This window comes from Rhinatrema bivittatum, chromosome 5, assembly GCF_901001135.1.
Source record: "Rhinatrema bivittatum chromosome 5, aRhiBiv1.1, whole genome shotgun sequence".
Taxonomy (NCBI): domain Eukaryota; kingdom Metazoa; phylum Chordata; class Amphibia; order Gymnophiona; family Rhinatrematidae; genus Rhinatrema; species Rhinatrema bivittatum.
In genome coordinates this window covers 355,691,109-355,706,473 of record NC_042619.1, presented here as the reverse complement: position 1 = coordinate 355,706,473, position 15,365 = coordinate 355,691,109, and positions in this window count along the sequence as shown.

Below are 15,365 nucleotides of genomic sequence, written 5' to 3'. Positions count from 1 at the left end.
ACAAAATTGCTGAACATATAAATAAGCATAGTTTAATGGGACAAAGCCAACATGGATTTAGCCAAGGGAAATCTTGCCTTACCAATCTGCTAAATTATTTTGAGGGCATAAATTAACATGTAGATAAAGGTGAGCTGGTTGAAATATAATGTATTTGGATTTCTAGAAAGCATTTGACAAAGTCCCTCATGAGAGACGTCTTAGGAATTTAAAAAGTCATGAGATAGGACCAAGATGACTGCCATTTGAAAAGCAGGATTAGAGCCTTCTCTCCTCGATTTGCTTTTTTCCCCAGTTTTGCCATGTTAACGATATGCCTCTTACAAAGCATAAAGCTATTAAGGAAGATGACTGCATCTTCTTCTTCCTCCGATTCAATTCAACAGAGGATTGAAAGCTTTTTTACCTCCACGTCATCGTTGCCGGGAGCGAGGTCTGCACTGGGTGTTGACGCAGAGCGAACACCAACCCCACAGGCTGAGGAGATCTCGCTGAGCCCTAGTATACCAAGAATGCTGACTCCCCCCTGTGGATTATCTTCGGTGAGTATGGAATTACCTTTGGTTTCTCTTGCAGAAGTCATGGGAATGTCTGCTCTGGCTGGAGCAGAATTCGAGGCATTGGGGGTCTCTGCATACGTGGCTCCATCCATGGGGCAAAATCTTGGTGATTTTACTACTTCTTCTAGTGCAGAGGCTGCTCTGGATACCCCAAAGACGATTTTACTTGGGGATCCAAAATTCAACATCCTACTGAGCCAAGGTGGTGCAGCTCCAGCAATCCCAGGTGCTTGATTACCTTTAAAATAAACCTGCTATTATAACTTTGGATAGTATATGGAATGTTTTGGTCTCCTTAGAGGCAATCATAGCCTCTTTGACTCGTTTCTCTGGATACTAATCAATGTGTTTTGGTGATGGAAGGAATGGCTTCATCTCAAGATCTAAAACTAAAAGCAATGGAAACTAAAATGTCTTCTTTTGACAACATTCAACAGGGATTGGTTCAATCAGAGATAATTCATACTAAAAAACTGGAGAATGCTGAGAGAACTCTTTAAGAAGTCTGAATTTAAGGGTATTTAACTTCCATATTCTCAAAATGATTTCCCCAGTTGATTTCTTTAAGAGTTATGTCTCAAATGTTCTTAAGATACCATCGAATGCTATGCCTCTTCTAACAAGAGCTTGTTATTTATCACAAAATGAGGCAGAATCCTCGGGAAATATTCCTCAAACTCAACAATTTATGAATATTACTGATGTCCTGGAACTTTCACAAGAAACTGAGATTGTACAAAGAGGGACTATGCTGGTGACCTTCGCTTTTATGAGCGATAGGAATACTGTCCTAGGATTTTATCTCAGAAATAGGAGTCTTCTTTTTCATGGGAAAAAAAATTGGATCTACCCAGATGTTACAAAATTAACACAGGAGCGTCGAAAGAAATTTTTATCTATGAGACCCGAGGTTCTGTCACATGGGGACTAGTATAAATTATGTGATCAATGCAAGTGTGTTGTGAAAAGTTTAGATGCAAATTATGTCTTTTTCGAACCATCACAGTTACGGGTTTTTCTGGACTTGCACACCTAGGGATCGCTCTTGTAGTCTTGGCATTTATTTGAAGGTGTAGGTTGTGCTCTCATGTTCTTTTTTTTCTATATTTTTCATTGATAATTTGTTCTTTTTTCTTTCTTGGTCTCCCATATTTCCTATATTGTAGAGGAATGTTAATAATTTAATTATATTCTTTTGAAGTCTGTACTTTTGTATTATTTTCTATGTCCCGTCTTTGCTGGTACAAGATATTCTTGTGTTTATTGTAAATTCAGCACAGGACCTGGGAAAATCCAAAGGCCAGTTTGGTATTATGGAATCAAATAGATTCAGAATCTAGGAGCTATAGGTTCTGTTGCCATTTTAAAGACAGTAGTGAGTGGAACCAGGCTGAAAACAAAATCCATGTAAGATTGCCAGTGGGGGTCCAGTGTATAGTGTGGTAGTATAAGGAGCCAGAGCAGCTCTGGAATTTTCAGCAGAACAAGGATTGTGGTCTGAGAAGAAGTAGTATATACTAGACAGTGGCACAAACTGCTAGGGAGCTCTTTTTTCCAGGAACTCCACAACAGGAACATCAATGATAGTGAGCAAAACTCAGAGAAAGGGAGAGCTCCTTAGATGTTGGGAGTGGAGGATCCGTGACAGACCCCATTCCTCCATCTTTACCCTAAATCTGTGTATTTAATTGTAATAGCAGATACCATATAACTGATTCCATTTGTAGAACTATGATTAAGTAGAGATGTGCATTTGTTTAAAATGAATGGGTAAATCATGACAAATGTGTCTATTTTTGTTTCATTTGTGAATCCCTCATATAAATGGAGGGGGAGAGGTCCCATGAAAGACAAAAATTTTGTTTCACATTTGTTTAAGTTTCCCATTCAAGTCTATGGCACCTTCCAGTCTATGACTGTATACTGCTGAGAAAAAGAAAATCCCAACTAGTAACTATAGCAACCAACTCTTGCCTGTGTGACATCATGGCCTTGTCAGAGCTGAGAAAGGACAAGTTGGCAAGGAGACCAGATGGCAGACAAATCATGGTGCATCATCTTTTTAACTAGCCTATAGCTACTATCTGGATCAGGAGAGGCTGACTTTCTCCTGCTGAAATGACTGAGTATGTGCAAGAAGCTCTGTATTTCCTCTAACAAGTGATAGGGAAAGACCTGTGCTGAGAAGCTCTCTCAGAGTTAAAAACAAAAAACTAGAAAATGTTGGATTTGGCACTACTAAAGGGCTATTTCTGATCTTTTCTGATGTAATCGGGACAGAAAGTCAGAGGCAGTGGCAATGCTGCTTTTTTTTTTTTTTCCACTGAGGGAGGGTCAGGCTGAGAGTGTGGAAATTTCAGCAGTGCTAATGATTTTTTTTGTCTCTGTCTCTCTGATTGTCTGAGAGAGGACAACAGGGAGATATGAAGAGTCTTATCAGACTGGGTCATGACTCCTGGCCCTTGACCTAGGACAGGGCCTGGACACAGGATTGATGATAGGGCCTGACAGGGCCTGACACCTGGTCCTTGGCCCAGGCCTGAAGCCGGGGCCTCAGACCAGGATCAGGGCCAGGCCTGGAGCCCAGGCCCCGGAGGTCCTCTTCACAGGTCTTCTGTCTTCTTGAAATTACACTGTCCACTGGCAATGCACCGGAGAAAATTAACTCCGGCGCATCTTCCCCAATGCAGGGCACTGTTTTGATGTATGGCAATTCAGTTAACTGCTGTTCATCAAAAAGGTGCCTTCCAATGGAGATGATGCACCAGATTGACTTTACTCTGGCATGACCCCAAGCAGACAGCATTATTTCAAGAAGAAGAAGAAGAAAGATAGAATACCTGTGAAGAGGACCTCTGAGACCTGGGCTCCAGACCTTTCCCTGACCATGGGCTGAAGCCAAGGCCTAGATTTTGAGCCCCAGCCTTCAGGGCCTGGGTTCAGGATGAGGCCCAGGTAAGGAATGAGGCCGCCGGACCAGGCCCTGTCCTAGACTGAGGACCAGGTGTCTGGCCCGGCCTCTGACCTAGTTTGGGTTGTTGGATCAGGTAAGTGAAAAATCTTTTAGGGCCTGGGTCTTTCCTGAGGTCTCGGCTGAGGCTCCAGCATTGGGTTAGGGCCTAGGCTGAGACTCCAGTCCTGCACTCAGGCATAGGTCATGGCCCCTTCCTTGGGCAGCAAAGCGGCCTATGCTAAGGTGAAGTCTAGGTACTGGAGTTACGCTCATGCACAGACCAGGTCCCCTGCTTTAGGTCTTGGCCTATTCCCTAGGCGAGGCCCCTGGCTTCCACATTGCTAATTAATTTGTTTTGTATTGATTTTAAAAACGAAACAAGTTTCTGACTAAATTTTGTCGGAATTTAAATTGTTCCATTTTGAAAATTACCCAAAATGAAATAGGAAATTTCATCTCATTTCCTATTTCATTTCTCCCAAAAGCTCATCCCTAGTGAACATAATTGCATTATAGTAAAATAGGGGTTGAAAAAGGGTAAACCTTTACATAAGATTATAAGATTATGTCATACTGGGTCAGACCAAGGGTCCATCAAGCCAACAACAGTCACAAGGGTCCAACAGTGGCCAACCAAGTCACAAATACCTGGTAAGTACCCAAACATTAAATGAATAGATCCCAAGCTACTAATCCTTATTGATTAGTAGCAGTTTATGAACTTTTGCTCTAGTAACTTATCTAAACCTTTTTTAAACCCAGTTACACTAACTGCCATAACCATATCCTCTGGCAATGAATTCCAGAGCTTAATTATGCATTGAGTGAAAAAGAATTTTCTCAGATTTGTTTTAAATGAGTTACTTATAACTTAATGGAGTGCCCCCTTGTATTATCCAAAAGAGTAAATAACCGATTTACATTTACCCGTTCAAGTCCTTTTATGATTTTGTAGACCTTTATCATATCCCACCTCAGCCGTCTCTTCTCCAAGCTGCACAGCCCTAGCCTTTTTAGCCTTTCCTCATAGGGGTGTAGCTCCATCCCCATTATCATTTCCTCCTCTGATGGTGCATTGGAGAGTTCCTGTCACTGTTTTGTTCCAGGTGGGTCCTTGGGCTCTTCATGCCACTTTTGGTGCCACATTGATATACTCTTGATGCATTAGCATGCCTTCACCCTTCTGATGATCTGTACCTTCCAGTTTCATTAGAAAAGCCCAATTTGGGAGCCCAAAATAGGCTGCATTACTTCTTCCATTGACAATAATGGCAAAGAAATGAACACATTAAACACAATTTCTTTTTGCTTGAACTGAAACGATTGAATGATTGTGACCTACAGAAAAGGGCTACCAAAATAAGGGGAATAGAACAGCTCCCCTATGAGGAAAGACTAAAGAGGTTAGGACTTTTCAGCTTGGAGAAGAGACGGCTGAGGAGGGATATGATAGAGGTGTTTAAAATCACGAGAGGTCTAGAACAGGTAGATGTGAATCGGTTATTTACTCTTTCGGATAATAGAAAGACTAGGGGGCACTCCATGAAGTTAGCATGTGGCACATTTAAAACTAATCGGAGAAAGTTCTTTTTTACTCCATGCACAATTAAACTCTGGATTTTGTTGCCAGAGGATGTGGTTAGTGCAGTTAGTATAGCTGTGTTTAAAAAAGGATTAGATAAGTTCTTGGAGGAGAAGTCCATTACCTGCTATTAATTAAGTTGACTTAGATAATAACCACCGCTATTATTAGCAATGGTAACATGGAATAGACTTAGTTTTTGGGTACTTGCCAGGTTCTTATGGCCTGGATTGGCCACTGTTGGAAACAGGATGCTGGGCTTGATGGACCCTTGGTCTGACCCAGTATGACATGTTCTTATGTACAAATGAATGAACGAACTGAAACAAAACAAATTTTTTTTAACTCTGCATATCTCTACCTAAAGTGCTGATTCGTTTCCCAAGATCTCTTGCAGGAGCATGCTACAATCTAAGAATGCGGGTAGAGGGGTTGCTCCTTTCCTCATACCCATATGTAGACGTAAAGAAGGAAGGTTGGCAGGTTGACCAGCATGATCAGATGGGATTAAACCAGCAGGATCAGATGTTCTGCATCAGTGTGGTCAGCAGGTAGATTGATCATCTGAGTAAGAGTTGGGCAACCCTCCTATAAGAGTACCGAGCAGAGGTGAGGAGGTCATCCACAGAGATTGTTTTTTTCCCATGATCCATTATTGACTGCCCAGCCAGGGGTTCATTTAATTTGGTACCAGAAGATTGCTTAATTAAAGTTTGATGATTTTAGTAGTAATTTTGTTTTATTTCTATGAGTCACTAAACCTGGTAATTTCATTGGCCACTAGCTGTATCCAAAATAAAAAAAAATAATTTCTAATAAATCTTTGGTGGTCACACTTAGCCAGTTCATTACAATGTTTCTCTTACTTGAATCTCCAGAAAAAAGAAAAATATTATATTTTTACTTTAATTGAAATCATGGGTACACAACCTACAGAAATGTGAGCAGGGAGAGGCATGTCAGATGAAAAAATAATTGATGGTAAACGTCAAATATTAAATCCTGATCTAGTTATTACCTAACGTATTAGCTATGTAAGTGGCTTAACAATTACAGCTGTGATTGACTAGGTGGGATCCAAAATTCTAAATAACAACTGCCAGAAGGGATAATTATAACACATTAGCACCTGCTTGCTTAGACAGGAATGACAATTGCAGTCTAACATCTGCTTAATATCACTTTCATAGATTTTTATACATGTGCTTTTCTTTCTCAGATGAGTAATATAAGATTTTGCTTAAAAGATAACATTAACCCGTGGTTTTTGTATGTGGTCATATCTTGCTCCTGATATATTTGAACTGAACTAATGACTTGTGCTTCTGAAGATTAGGCAGTAACGTCAGACTTGTATTTTTCACTCAGAGACCAATTTGCTGAAGCATTTCCTCCCCATTCAGCGTCTATGGGAGAAGACCTTGAACTAGGATTGCCTTAAAGAAATCTCGGCACCAACTTTGGAGTGCAGTGAGCTGGCTTGAGCGATATCATATCTTAGTTTATGCACATTTTGCATAAATTAATAAATGAATGCCAAGAAGTGAAAAATAACATTATCGTGGAGGGTACTGAATATCGTTCATAGTAATGTGCAGGCCAAAGCTCAGTTGAAGCTCAGTGCTTGACCTTGGTGAGTCGGTGCCTCAGTGCCTCAGTTTTTGGCACCTAAAGCTCGGCAAAATTTCAGAAGCAATTAGGTGCCTTAGTTTTAGAATGAAAATTCATCTAACTGAGGGGAATAAACCAGAGGTGCCTAATATTCATCCTGCTATTCACTCGTCCTTATTCACCCTTTTCATGGTTCTTTGTGCCCCTGGCACTTAGAATCCCTTCTTCTTCTTCTTCTTTTCTATAGTGAAGCAGGCCATTTTAGTTCAGCTCCGTTGAAATCTTGGGAAGGTCAGAGCACATTGTGATGTCATTGAGCATTTTAGAACTGCCTTGCCATTGGTTGACATGGAACATCTTTAAAGCTGCCTTGCCATGGGTAAATGACGTCTCAGCACCAGTTGACTCCATTTCTTGCCTATAAAGCAGGGATAGGCAACTCCACCCCTCAAGGATCAGCAAATGATCAGGTTTTCACTATATCTCTAATGATCATGCCGGAAAGAGATTTGAATTCACACTGCTTCAATTCTTTGCAAATCTTTCTCATACATATTCATTAGAGATATCCTGAATACCTGACCAGTTAATGGCCCCTTGAGGACTAATTTTGCTCACCCCTGGTATAGGAAACAACAATCTCCAAAGTTTAATTATATTCTTGATACATAGAAATACCTATATACCTCTCCTCCCCACCTATTTATCTTGTTTATTGCTATGATACTGAGTTTATTGTTACAAACTGTTCTTTGTAAAGGCTTTGCCTATATATCCTTGTTTGTAAGTTATCTGTAAACCGGCACGATGTGCAAACGGTTGCCGGTATATAAAATAAAATAAAATAAATAAATAAATACACATAACAAAGGCCTAGATTCATCAAATTGCTATAAATATAGCAGAAATAGTGCCCGGATAATTTCTTATCTACCACATCACATAAGCAATTTATGCATGGGATGTTGCTGAACGACCTCCTGCAGTCGATCTCCTGCCGGCGCCATTTTCCGTACGGAAAACGATTCGCGGCAAGAATCGCTTCCTGAACCCCGCTGGACTCCCAGGAACTTTTGGCCAGCTTGGGGGGGCCTCCTGACCCCCACAAGACTTGCCAAAAGTCCAGCGGGGGTCCGGAACGACCTCCTGCGTCGAATCGTTTTTGTCTATGGCCGCCGCCATTTTGCGGCGGCCATTTTGCAAAATGGCGCCGGCTGAAGACAACAGTATTCAATTGAGGGGGCCGTTCCGGACCGCCGCCGTTCTGGACCACCGCTGGATCCCCAGGTTATTTAAAGCATTTGGGGGGGGGGATTTAATTTAAAGGGTCGGGGGTGGGTTTTAGGGGGTTTTAGTGTGTCGGCTCACGATTTTAACGATTTTCACGATAGTTTACACACCCAAACGGCAACAATACGATTCCCTCCCCCTCCCAGCCGAAATCGATCGTTAAGACGATCGAGGACACGATTCACATCTCTAGTTCCTACCCTTTACAGAACACATGGGGGTAACCTGCATGGAGTGACAGTTACTATTTTAAGCAACTTACTGGGCAGACTGGATGGGCAATTTTGGTCTTTATCTGCCATAATTTACTATGTTACTATGATTTAAGTTGAGGCAAAGAATTGGAAGGATCTGAACCCAGTAGGTAAATTCACTGGATATCATCTGCATAAATGAATTCTACCAATCCCAGCCTACAAATCTGTCTCCCCATGGCTGCATAAAGATGTTGAACAGTGGTGGTGATGAGAGTGATGGACACCTGAAACAGACTTCCAGCAGAGCTGGCAGAAACCAAAACATTGGTTGAATTGAGGCATGTTGAGGACAGACACAAAGCGACCTTAGTGGTAGGGGAAGAGAGGGAAAAGACCACAGATTCAGTTAAGGCATAGTAGGCAGAAAGAGGCAGTCTGGGGGGACTCTTAGACCTGGTATAAAAAGTTTCATACAAATATCAAAATAAATAAAAGATTTAAGTTCTCTTTTGTCCTCAATCAATGTTCAGAGGAAATAGCTTGTAGTAGCATTTTCATTGTTAGGAAATGTTTTCCCAGTTGAAAAAAAATAAACAGTATACTTTTTTCTAATGTAAATTAATCATTTCATAAGTGGAATAGCAAATCCCAAGCTATGTGACTCTTGATGTGCATGAAAACCCATCTTAGGTTTTGAAAGTTGTTACCCTTATGGTCTCATGCATTAGAATGCAGCCGAGGCATGCATACATAAAACTATATTATGCTGTCACCTCTTCTGTGCTATATCCACTATACCCACACATTAGTCAATTTTATTTGGTTGCTGATATAATTGAGTGGTATAAGAACTAATCACTGACACCCTTAACATTTCTTCATTATGACAAGTGAAAGAATTAACCTTGTTGCCGAAAGAATTAGCCCTGCAAATCAGAATAAAGAAAAAGAAATCTTTCCTATAGAACTGACATGGTCTAAATTCTATTTATTCAGTCAGCGTTGCCAGAATAATCTTGAAACGACATTAGATCCCATCATATCCTGTTCTCTATCTAGTGTATGTTTTAATACATTTAAGAAGTTTAGATCATTTTGTGACAATTAAATTCACTAACAAATTATTATTATATGCTTTCATGTATGGTAATTATAGCTCATGACAAATAGAAAGAAGTATCATGCCAGCATCAAATGTTAAATCCAGAAGGTACTGTAAGAACAAATTAATTCATTTTTTGTGAACTGCTCATAGCAGTGGAATTCAACAGTTGTGTACCCAGCTGGGTTAAATGATAATTTTGTTTAAAAGATGAGTAAGGCTCTATGTATATGGGGGTCAATATTCAAAAATTTTACTTGGCTGAAATCAGATTTTAGCTGGATAAATCTAGCTTGTTTAAAAATGTGGTCCCTTTAGTCAGCTAAATTTTTTGTGGCTAAAATTGCAAGCTACACAAATTTAGCTGGGCAATAAAAAAGGTTGCTGGGTCAGAAGTGTTCCTGGTATGAGCTTTCAAATGTAGTCAATTATTTATTTATTTAACATTTTTATATACCGAAATTCATGTGGCAATGTTACATATCAATTCGGTTTACATTATAACATTAACATGCATGTAAGAATGCGGTTACATTGAACAAGGAACTGGGGAATAAATTACAATGAATAAAGTAGTGCGAGTTCTACTGCTGAGTTAAGACTAACCTGGCTAAATATCAAGGTGCTTATTGGATTTAATAGTCACGGTACATGGAGCACCTGTTTGGATAGATAGAGCGGAGATTATTGGCATAGATTAAAAGCTTGTTTGAATAGCCAAGTTTTGAGTCTCTTTTTAAATGTGATTGGGCAAGGTTCCTTCCGGAGTTCTGGTGGTAGAGAGTTCCATTGCGCTGGGCCCGCTGTAGATATAGTTCGTTTATTTAATAAGGTTTTGATAGGGGCGAGGAGAGTATCTCTATATGCTGCTCTCACCGGTCTAGCGGGTATATGTGGTCGAAAAGGTATACTGAGTTCCAGTGGAATGAGGTTGTGTATATATTTGTGTATGATTGTTAGTACTTTGTAGGAGATTCTGAACTTAATTGGGAGCCCGTGAAGGTTTCTCAAGATGGGGGTAATATGATTTCTTTTGTTAGACTTAGTCAGAATCCTTGCTGCAGCATTTTGAAGCATTTGTAATGGTTTTATGGTGTTAGCTGGGAGGCCAAGTAGAAGGGAATTACAATAGTCAATTTTTGAGAAAATGATTGCCTGGAGAACTGACCGGAAGTCTTGGAAGTGGAGGAGCGGTCTGAGCCGTTTCAGAACTTGCAATTTATAGAAGCCATCCTTAGTGATATTATTAATGAATTTCTTTAGGTTTAATTGATTGTCCATGGTGACTCCGAGGTTTCTGACTTGAGAAGAAAAGGAAGGTTGACTAGTAGGACGTATGTTGGACATTGCATAGTTACAGTCCTGTGAGACGAGGAGAATTTCAGTTTTATTGGAATTAAGGATTAAGTTAAGGCTTAAGAGCAGGTTGTTGATGGCTTGGAGGCAGTTGTTCCAGAATTCTAGAGTTTTTTGAAGAGATTCCGTAACAGGGATGAATATTTGCAAATCGTCTGCGTAGATGTAGTGGGTTAATTTTAGTTTGGAGAGGAGCTGGCAAAGCGGTAATAAATAAATGTTGAAGAAGGTGGGGGATAAGGATGAGCCTTGTGGGACTCCTAGAGAAGAGCGGACTGGGTGTGATTCGTTATTGTTGACTCTGACCTTGTAAAATCTGTTATGTAGAAAAGATTGGAACCAGCTGAGAGCAGTGCATTTGATGCTGATGTCGGCTAGCCGGTCCAGAAGTGTTGAGTGTTTCACCGTGTCAAATGTGGCCAATAGGTCGAGAAGAATGAGTAGACCGGGTTGTTTTTTATCCAGATTCAACAGTATTGTGTCTGTTAGGGAGATTAGGAGAGCTTCTGTGTTTCGGGCTTTTCGGAAGCCGAATTGAGAAGGGGCTAGTGTTTTGTTATCGTCTGAGTACTCCGATAGTTGATTATTCACTATTTTTTCTAAGATTTTGGAGATGAAGGGGAGTTTAGCAATCTGGTGATAGTTGGCAGGGTCGTCTGGAGACAGGTTGGGTTTTTTAAAGAGATGTTTAAGAATTGCGAGTTTCAAAGGGTCGGGAACTGAACCTTGCATTAGTGAGCAGGCAATGATGTCGGCACTTGGTTTGGCGACTGTTTTTGAGATGGTAATGAGTAAGTTGGCCGGAATCGCATCTGTGGGGTGCGATGCAGGTTTGAGCTTCTTTAGGATTGTTTCAATCTCTAAGGCGGACATTGGCTCGAATGTTTCCAGACCTGTGTTCTGTTGAATATGTGAAGAGAAGGCTGGTGGTGGAAGAGGAGCGTTGTTGGCCTTTAAAGGTCTGATCAAATTGGTGATTTTTTTCTCAAAATATGTGGCTAACTCTGTGGCTTTGCTGGCCGCTTGATCGTCCGGAATGGTCGTGGGGGAAGATTTGGTGAGAGACGAGACAAGGGAGAATAAAGCTTTAGGATCAAAGATGAAGTGGTGTATTTTCTGTGAGAAAAAATCCCTCTTAGTTTGTAGGATGGATATCCGGTAGTGGTGCATGAGGGATTTGTAAGCTCCCAGGTTTGATGGGGAACGATTTTTTCGCCATGCATGTTCGAATCTTCTAAGTTCTTGTTTCAGGGTTTTAAGTTGAGGGGTGTACCAGGGTTTCCTGTTGTTCGAATTAGAGTGGAGGGCTTTCGTAGTTGATGGGAACATAAGGTCTGCTACGTTCTTGGTTATTTTGATCCAGGAGGATGTGGCTGAATTGGCATCTGTGAGGTCTATGTCTAATGCAGTGGATAGTTGTGGGCTGAGATTTTCTGGGTTGCATAACTTCCTGAATTGGACTAAGGTTTTTTGTACTGGTAGGGGGATGGGTTGGATGAGCTTGAGAGTTGTAGAGATCAATCTATGGTCTGACCAGGGGTCTGGGGAGCAAGTCGTAGGTGAGGCAGTGGTAAGGCTATCATTTATGAAAATTAAATCCAGTGTGTGTCCCGCTTTGTGAGTCGGATCTTTAATAATTTGTTTGAAATCCATATACTGAAGCGTGGTGAGAGAGGTTTCACAACTGGAGGATTGAGGGGTTTTATGCACGTGGAGGTTGAAATCTCCCATTATTATAGCAGGGGTATCTGTGTTAATGTGTTTGGCTAAGAGTTCAATTAAAGGTGACGGGTCTGATTCTAGGCTTCCTGGAGGGGCATAGGTAATGCAGATTTGAAGGTGTTTAGATTTGAATGTTGCGAATTCAAGAGTGGTAGATGATTTTGAAGCCCTAGCTCTTTTTTTGTGGCTAATAAAAGACCGCCGCCTCTTTTTTTGAGTCTGGGGATAGAGAATATGTCGTATGCTTGTTAGGTAGTTGGTTGATTAGGACCGTGTCTTCCGGTTTCAGCCATGTTTCAGTAATTGCGCAGCAGTCCGGATTTGATTCTGTTAGATAGTCAAGGAGGAGATGCGTTTTTTTCGAGAGTGATTGTGCATTGATCAGGGTTAAGGAGTGTAGCGTGAGGCCCAGTAGTTGGTTCAATAGTGAAGTCATGATTGGGATAATTCTTTTTTGTATGAAGTTGGAGTTGGTGTGGTTTATTACGGGGTTTCTCCTTTGGTTGTAAATGATTGGGATGGAGAAAATGTGCATGAGGAATAAAAGTCTGGATGAGTGGTGAAGTCTGGAGGAATGTTGGTGAAGTCCGGGTGAAAGCTGGGGGAGTCAGAGGGAATGCTGTAGACGTCTGAATGGATGTTGGAGGTGTCTGGATGGATGCGGAGAAGTGTGGATGATTGCTGGAGGTGTCTGAACGAGTGCTGGAATCGGCTGGCTGAGTGCTGGAGTCGGCTGGCTGAATGCTGGAGTCGGCTGGAAGAGTGCTAGAGTCGTCAAAGTGAGTGTTGGGGTCATCTGAGTGAGTGCTGGGGACATCTGTATGCTTGCTGGAAGCATCTCGAAGCTTTCTGGAGTTGTCTGGAAGAATGTTTGGAGCGTCTTGATGTAAGGTGGAGCATATTGAGGACTGGTGTAATCGGTGAGCTGGTTTTTGGAACCCCGAGTCTTAGTTTATGGGATAGGTTGATGAGGTTGATGAGAGCGGATGATGAAGATTGCTGATTGTTTGAGGATGGTAGAAAGTGCTGGAGATAGGTTTGATGGAGGTTGGAGATTGGTTAGATGAGTGCTGGATGATGATTGGATTAATTAATGGAATATTCAGTGCTAAATGGCTAAATTTAGCTAGTCAGTACAATTGGAGTGGCCTGATTATTGAGTCAGACTTTACAACTACCTGGGTAAGTGCGTCTGAAGATTCATGTAAAGATCACCAGGTATCTTACTCCTGAGGGACTTAGTTGTTATAAATAAAGCACATACATTCATATATCACCATACATACTCCCCATATAAGAACCCTCCAAAATACCAGACCCTCTCATCCTGTTACCAGTGATTGCTACTCCTCAAGGTATATAATATCCACTATATCTCTACTTTTAAATACCCAATGTTAACCATATTAAACACTATTTAAATACAGTTGACTTTCTATTCCTAGAATGTCCAATGTAAATCGTTCTTACTTCATTCCCTACTCAATGAGAAGATACACATGTACTCGGATGGCTTTTGAATCCCGTTCTACATGTATCAGCCCGACTTGTGCACGTAGCTCCTGGTTTGGGTGCGCACGCGCTATTGTATGACACATCGCAATAAGCCATTCCGCGATACAAAAAATTATCGCAAGTTACGGTTTTTTATCTACGCAATGTGGAATCTCGAAATGTGTATGACCATGCCCCTTTTTATTGCTGCTGCTAATGTGCCACATTCCTGTGAAATCTGATGAATCTAGGCCTTAGATGGATAAATTAGACGTGCACCAAAGCAGATCTAAAGTTATCTGCCTAACTTTAATACTTATCCAGGAATATTCAGCAGCATTGCTGTGCCACTTAGTGTCTCGTGTCCCACCCTTGCATGAATTAGTACAACCTATATGTTTCTATAACTTCCCTTGTCAGATTATTATATATTCAAACCCTTCTGTTCATGGTCCCTAAAAAGAAGAGAGTCTCATGAACCACCCAAGAGTGAGAACAGATTGTCTAAACAGCAAAATTGGAACCTCATAGGGAAATGTCACCTCTGGTCTTTTGCTTAATGGGTTGCAACTGTGCCAGATATGTTCACAGGGAGGTGAGATACGCACTGGGAAGAAAAGTGTGAATCTGACCTTTTTTTGTTCATTGCTATCTATTCTTCCTGTGCAACCATCACATTTTTCATCCGGCTAGGTCTACTAAATAGATCACAAATCTATCCATTCTACTAAATAGATCACAAATCTATCCATTGAGATGCTTCACCTTTACTTGTTTGGCTGAGTTTTCTACAGAATAATTGAATAGCAGTTCCATGCGTATGTCCGTAGGCAAACATATTCCTTCCTAATCACCATATTTGGGGTTGGGATTTTTTTTTTTTTACCATCCTGCAGGATTGGCTGAATGTGCAACACTATTATTTTTTCTTGTTTCTCTCTTGATTGCCTCATAAAAAGAGGCAATTAGAAGATGGCTGGACGTAATGGACCCACTAGTTGTTATTCAGTGTGGTAACTCAAAAGGTTATTTGTAAGGGGTGAAAGAAAGACATTCAGAGTTTTCAGGAAGAGGTTAAGAACATAAGAACATAAGAAAATGCCATACTGGGTCAGACCAAGGGTCCATCAAGCCCAGCATCCTGTTTCCAACAGTGGCCAATCCAGGCCATAAGAACCTGGCAAGTACCAAAAAACTAAGTCTATTCCATGTTACCATTGCTAATGGCAGTGGCTATTCTCTAAGGGGCGGATTTTAAAAGGAGCGCGAATAGGCCTACTTTTGTTTGCGCTCAGGCGCAAACAAAAGTACGCTGGATTTTAGTAGATACGCGCGGAGCCGCGCGTATCTACTAAAAAACCTGGATCGGCGCACGCAAGGCTATGGATTTTGTATAGCCGGCGCGCGCCAAGCCGCGCAGCCTACCCCCGTTCCCTCCGAGGCCGCTCCGAAATCGGAGCGGCCTCGGAGGGAATCCTCTAACACCCTCCCCTCACCT